Source organism: Tenrec ecaudatus, chromosome 9, assembly GCF_050624435.1.
Source record: "Tenrec ecaudatus isolate mTenEca1 chromosome 9, mTenEca1.hap1, whole genome shotgun sequence".
Taxonomy (NCBI): Eukaryota; Metazoa; Chordata; class Mammalia; order Afrosoricida; family Tenrecidae; genus Tenrec; species Tenrec ecaudatus.
Window position 1 is genome coordinate 147,982,588 of NC_134538.1, and position 7,478 is coordinate 147,990,065.

Sequence of the window (7,478 nt, forward strand, 5' to 3'; positions counted from 1 at the left end):
GGCAAAGAGACCTGTCTTCTAAGTATACAGCCAGTGTGCTCCTTAGAAGCGACAATGGTGGGACTCTCGGTGTCTGGACGTGGTGCAGCTTCGTGCCCTTGGCCGCTTCCCTAGAGGATGCCCTTGCTCATCCTGACCGCAGAAGAAAGCCTGGTGCACTTCTGACAAACCAGCCATTGGAAACCCCGTCGTGGTGCACGGTTCTGCTCCGACCGGCAGTTGGAATGGACTTAGTAGGAACCAGCTTTCACCGAGTGACCAGGCCGCTACGTGAGGGGAGACGTGGGAAGACTTGGCGCAGTCTCTGGGGCCTACAGACGCGAGTTAGGTGTCTGCTGTGACCGTGACCGTCTGTGGTGTGATGAGCCAGAAGTGAAAAACGAAGCCCCATGCGGGGATGGAGGGTGACAAGCTGGGGTCAGGGAACAGAGGAGACTGGAAGAGGGTGGGTCAGCCGTGATGGTGGCAGTGGTCGTAGTGGGGGGTTCACAAGCAGGGCAAACAGGTGGCTGAGAGAGGAGTGCTCTCTGCAGAGCTTGCAGGAGCGCTTTGAGCTGTAGACCGAGGAGGAGTGGGCTGGGGGCTGGGAGCAGCCACCATGCCGTCGCTTTTAAGTTTTGTAGGGCACACAAGGCTCCAGGGAGGACTGTCCTGGTTCCCAGGTCCCTGCGAAAAGTCACCAACCTGCTTAGAAGAGAGGCCAGCTCCTCCTGCCCCTCCCACCAATGCTAGACACTCTGATTTTCCCCTAGGGCCCTCACGCTCCAGGGCAGGTGGTTCGAGTGTGACACGGTGCAGGCGGAGGGAGATCCCACTAAGGACTACTTTGCATCCACCCCCCACAAGGTGGGTCCTGACTGAGCTGGGTTATGCTCAGGGGACAACCGGAAGTAGCAGTGGCTCTGGCGCTGGGAGCACTTGCTGAAGACACCCTTGCTGTTGGACCAGGTGACATAAGCCAGGCCTGGAGCCCCATCTCTAAACCCTGGAACACCCATGAGTTGCCTGGATCGGCCCTGGGGGCAAAGCTGCAAAGATGAACTCCCTTCTCTCTGGGCGTGGCTTCTGCCCAGTGAGGGTTTGTCTACTGGGTCAAGGACAGGAGAAGATGGAAGGCCGGACCTTGGAGCTTCGGGCTGGCCGGACCTCAGCAGGTGTCGGGGAACCCAGGGTGGGAAGCCGAGTCCACACCATCCTGGTACCTGGGTGCGGGACGGGCTCTGCCAGGGAGACACAGGAGGGAAAGAGGAAGGTGGCTTGCCTACAGAGCCCCCAGAATACTGCATCATCGGGTGAGGATGAGGAGGACAAAGGGCGAGAGGTGGGCCCAGGCCCTCGACCAAACTAGTTGCTGTAAAACGAGGTAAAGAAATGCACAGGTGGTTAAAAACGAAGAAGGAAGGAGAAGAAAGGTCACTGTCAAGTTTGAGCAGGCCTCAGGGCGAGGCTGCAGGGGAGCACTGAGCTCCGTGGGATCTTCCGACACTGGTTCCTCTGAGGGGACTCTAAGCTCCTGACTTTCCCTGAGCAGCTGAGAGTTACCAGCTCACATAGGTGCCCTGGTTTAACCCGCCACACTCCTTTTTCAGAGAGAGAAAGAGAAAAAGACTGGGCACCTCCCTGGCCGTGCAAACGGTTTGTCCTGCAGCCCTTCGTCCAGGATAAAGTGTGGGCACGGCTCATGCGGACTCACAGGATTTTGGTCCCTGGGACCGGATAGAACTGGCCCCGCGAGTTTCCAAGACTAGCTCTTCCCGGGAGTAGAGAGCTTCGGCTTCTTCTTGAAGAGCTGCAGGTGGTTCCGATGGGCTGGCCTTGTGGTTAGCAGCCCAACACGTAACCACTGTGTTAGTCCGGGTGGACTAGAGAGACAAATCCGGTGATACCCATGTGTGTATAAGAAAGAGCTTTATATGAAAGAGCAATTGCAGATTGAGAAAACACCCCAGCCCTGTCCAGTTCAAGTCCACAAGTCCGATATTAGCCGACATGTCCGGTACCAGTCCATAAGTCCCTCTTTAGACTCACACAACACATGCAACGATGCCGAATGCAGGAAGCTCACAGGCCAGTGGGTGGAAAGTCTTGTGGATCCAGTGGCAGTGGAAGCATCTCAGCGCTGGTGTGGGTCTCCACGGGGCTCCTCAAGCTCCAGGGCTCTGGCTCCATCAGAGGAGCTCCATGTGGCTTTTCAGCGGGAAGGTGAAGGAGAGAGTGTGGGTCTGGCCTCTGGCGAGTTATTTATCTCCCTAGTGCCTCCAAATGAGGTTAATCAAGCTGCGAGTTGATTGACAGCCTACACTTCACCCCTTCACTCTTAAGGGTCTCAAGTGGACACCAGATTATGTAACTACCACACCCACTATGCCATTACAGGGTCACTAGGAGTCGGGGCTGACGCAGTGGCAGCGAGGTTTGGGTGGGCTCAGTGCCTCCAGGGGGTGCTCTCATCCACTCTGGGAAACACTGCAGAAGCTGGAAAAGGGCATGGGTACTGATGACTTCCAGGATGCTAAGAGAATAACAGCGTGTAGCTCTAAAGCCCTGCGTTGGTGGGGGTCACTGTAGAAAGAGGCTACAGGGAGGGCAGGGAGGACTGAGGGGGCTGGCCAGTCGTCAGGGCAAAGAGCCACCTTGGATGGGGCAACGATGGGGCAGCAGGCGGCATTCAGCCTGTGACCTCACCCTTGGCCAGCACAGCCGCCTGGCTTCCGGACAGATGCCTGTCAGCCCAGGATCCACGGCTGAATGAGTCATAAAGGGGCCCTGTGGCAGTGGGGTGTGTCCCAGAAGGCCAGGTCAGGGGAGGGAGCCCAGTGTCTCTTAGGGGCTGCAGAGAGGAAGATAGCTGAGTAGAGAGCAGAGGCCATCAAGGACTGGTGAGGTGTCCTATAACCTGGCCTCCTGTCATCTCAGCCCACCTCTCCTGCTGTCCATGAAGCACCCTCCTGGAAGGTGACTCTGGAGAGACCCCCTCCTCCTCCTCCTCTTTCTCCTTCTCCTCCTCCTGTCTTTCCCCTTTGAAAGAACTCTGGCTTACCTGAGCCTTAGCCTGGGGGCACAAGAGGCACAGGGACTTGGGGGTTAGAAATCTGGCTGTGGCTATGGAGTTGTGACCTTAGTGACCTCCTTTGCCTCTCTGGGTCTGCTGTCTCCTCTGGGAATGAGGATGACCTCTGGCCCCAGGTCACAGGGTTGCCTTCGGTGAGGGAAACTGTGGAAACCCTGCATCAGGCAAGAGGAAGCCTGCCAGGGCAGCCAGTCCTGCATGGGCTGTACCTCCGCATGCATGGGAGGAGCTTGCATCTAGCCTGCTGGGTTCCACAGGGACGAGGCCTGTTTACCTTGCGCTCTCTGCATGACTCCACGCTGCGATGAAATGAATTATAAGAACCCAAACCAGCTGCCCAAGTTTGGTTCTGACTCCGGGAGACTCCAGGGTGTCAGGCCAGAGCTGGTGTCCACTTGAGACCCTGAAGAGTGAAGGGGTGAAGTGTAGGCTGTCAATCAGCTCGCAGCTTGATAACCTCATTTGGAGGCACTAGGGAGATAAATAACTCTCACCAGAGGCCAGACCCACACTCTCTGCTTCACCTTCCTGCTGACAAGCCACGTGGAGCTCTTCTGATGCAGCCAGAGCCCTGGAGCTGGAGGAGCCACATGGAGACCCACGCCAGCACTGACATGCTTCTACCGCCCCTGGATCCACAAAACTTTCCACCCACTGCTCTGTGATCTTCCTGAATTCAGCATCATTGCATGTGTTGTGTGAGTCTGAAGAGGGACTTGTAGACTGGTATCAGACATAGGACTAATATGGGACTCCTGGACTAGATCTGGACTGGGCTGGGATGTTTTTCTCAATCTACAATCGCTCTTGTATAGAAAGCTCTTTTTTATACACATATGAGTGTCTATGAATTTGTTTCTCTAGTCCACCCAGACTACACAATAACCTTCACCAGGGACTGGTCTCCCCTGACAACATGTCCAAAGTAGGTGAGACGCAACCTCGCCATTCCAGCTTCCCAGGAGCTTTGGGCTGGCCTTCTCCCACACACATTTGTTTGTTCTTTTGGCTCCCTGGCACTAAGATTCCTTGCCAGCATCTAGATTCCTCTTCACTCTTCTTATTCAATGTCCAATTTTCACATGCCCAGGAGGCCATTAAAAATCCCATGGCGTGGGTCAGGTGCATCTTAGCCCTCAAGGTAACATCCTCACGTTTCAACATTGTCAAGTCTTGTGCAGCAGATTGACCCAATGCAGTGTCATTTGATCTCCCGACTGCTGCTACCATGAGCGTTGACTGTGCATCCAGGCAAGACAAAATCCTTGACAGCTTCAATCTTTTCAGGTCGTGGTCAAGCACTGAACCATTTGCACTTCCCAGGGGCGCTGGCCACGGACATCAGGTGGTGAGCACGTGTTTGAAGGCGATGAAGAAGCAGCAATGCACACAACATGGAAGGAGGTATGGTGGGCCTCCTTCCAGATCACGGTGAGGAAGTGAGGATCACAGTAAAGCCCAGACCCAGACCCTGCGCTCGTTGGCACTGAGTCCATGGTGACTCCATAAGACAGGGTAGAACTGCGCCTGGGAGTTGCTGAGACTGTAACTTCGGTTTTTCTGTTTGTTTGGTTGGTTTTTTAAGTTTTATTAGCACTTCATCTACCTGTCATACAATTCAATAATTCAGCCACATCAAAAAAGAGTTGTACAGTTGTCACCACATTCAATTCTAGAGCATTTTCTTTGTCTTTGTCATCATTGTTATTCATGTAATTTCTTTTTCAATTGTGGCAAAAATATACGCAACAAAACATTCTCCAAATCCACAACTTCTACCTGTATAATTCAGTGTTATGGATTCTGCTCCTCATCTTGTACAGCCGTGTTTGATGTCCTTTTCCAAATTATTCTTCCACCATTGACATAAACTCAATGCCACCAACACAGCAACGCTTTCCCTTCACCTATGCTACCTATTGGTCAAGTTTGGTTCCTTTCTTGTATTTTTCTCACCATTTCCTTGACAGAGTATCCACAAATCCTACACTTCCGTGGCGAAATCGCTTTAAAATGAGTTGCATACACACCACAATCAGTTCTAGTGCTCCTTCCCCCTCCCACATTCATTGTTTGCTCCCCAAATCCCCATCACTCTCCCTACCCCCCTCCCAGCCCCACACAGCCCTGTCGACACTCGCATCAGTTATTGTCTGTATGCATCTCCTCCGTCTGCGCTTCACAAACTGGGAAACCCAACAGAAACTCTAAAAATCTAAATAAAATGGCAAGGATAAAATAATAATAATAGAAAGATAAAAATACAGATAACAAATAAGAAAGAAAAGACTGTCATCAGTATTTTAAGAGCCAGGGAAGAAGTTTTTGTCATGGAACAAGCTGGATATACTTGAGCCTAGACGAAATTCAGGTTGGGTCAAGAGGAAGGTCAACTGACCAAGTATCAAGTTGGATCCAGTATATTCAGGTTTACAATGATCTCTGTCTGATTGTAAAACTGTTTGAGTCTCTTGCCTATGGCTGGAAGGGATCTGCCAGAGGATTAATCTGACTCGACACTCTGCAGGTGGATTTGGGGGTCCCAAGATTATAACTCTGTATGGGAGTAAAAAGCCCACATCTTTCTCCTTCAGAACAGTTGGTAACTTTGAACTGCCAACCTTGTAGCCTGCAGTCCAACCCATCACCACTATGCCACCAGGACTCCTTGTAGAAAAGCCAGTCACGGGGATATTGTGCTTTCCCACTGTAAATGAAAATGATGTTTCCACCACACTGCAATCTCTGGAGTGCGCAACTGCATCATGAAAATGCTTGAAGAATTGTGGGATAAACAAAAGGTGTCACAGAGATGCGAGGTGTGCATGTGTCATTGGAAAAAGTGGTGTCGTTAGACTAGCTTGACAGAGGGTGGCCACAAACTTCCAGTTTCTATATATATCAAAAAGTCACATTATCCGGGAAGCACAATGAAGCCAAAGCCAGGCATGCTATACATGTCACCAAAGAGTGTGTTTGCAATCCACCATAGAAGAATATGTGTGTGTGTGTGTGTGTGTGTGTGTGTAGGAGAGAGAGAGAGAGAGAGTTGTCTACTACTTTGTACAGAGATGAAGAGGTTAATGTGGGCAGGGAAGGGTTAACAAGTCAGTCACTTGAGCTGAGGTCTCAGGAAGGGAGGGAGCATGGGGGTGTCTATGGGAGGAGAGGGCACTAACGGGGGGGGGCGGGGGGGGCCTTGAGGACCAGCATGAGGGCCAGTTTGGCTGGAAGGGTTGCAACTTGGGGGGTGGGGACAGGCCTCAGATGGTGATGGCTGGATCACGTAGGCCACAGGCAAGTCTTAGCATTGCTCTTTGTGGGTGATGGGAAACTGCTAAAGGCTTCTGAGCAGAGGAACCAAAGACTCTTCGACTTTAAGGCTCACCATGCCTGCTGTGTTAAAAATACTCTAGAAGGGGCCACAGTGCGGAGCTGGTAAGCCAGAGCCCCTCACAGTGACCAGGCCTGAGATGATGGTCACATGGGTGGGGCTATTGGGTGAGGGGTGGGAGGAAGTGGTCAGGCTGGGATGGATCCTGAGGGCAGTGATTTGCTGATGGATTCAAGGTGGGTGGGTTGGCTGGCTTCATCTGCGCAGCTGGAAGAAGGATCCCAGTGTTTTGAGGTGAGGTAGCCTTCAGGAGCTGGGGCAAGGGTGCCTGAAGTCTGTATTGATTACATGTGAGCACCCTGTTCCGTATCCAGGTGGAGACGCAGAGCAGGCGGGTGGTCGGGAGGATCCTTCAGGAGTGAGGAAAACCCCAAACTGGATCCCATGGTCATTGAGTGGACTCTATTCACAGTGACCCCTCGGGTGTCCCAGGGGAGCTATGCGCCACGGGGCTTGCAGTGACTGCTTTTGCAGCTCTTCTGAGGAGCTGCTTGGTGAACAGGGGCTGCCACCTTTGGGGTTGGGGAGACAGATGAGTAGGAACTAGCGCGAGTAGGAACTCCAAATTGGGGCTGAATCAGAATCCTCTGAATCTCTGCTCCTCAGCCCAGCTGAAGTCGATGCCTCACTGGCCGACCCTGAAATCAAGCCCTGTCTGGTTCCCCACTCCCCAGAATACAGCCCTTCCCACCCTTCTTCAAGTTTCTCCAGCCCTAACTTTCAGAGGTGTCGCGGAGGAGGCAGGTTCAAGTAGTCTCCAGAATTCCTAACTCATCTCCCTTGGATTCTGTGATCCTTCTGTGACAGGCGGAAACCCCGGAGCATGGTCCTGGAGACCCTGACCAGGGGGGCTGCCCACCCAGGATGAGCAAGAAAATAACTCACCAGAACGGGTTGGATCTGTCCTCATTGCTGTGTACCCACCGCCTCTGCTCCTGGTCTACCAACAAGACTTACCCTAGTCCTATTGGAGCTAGATGCACTCGGGAACATTTACACCCCCTGAGATGGGGT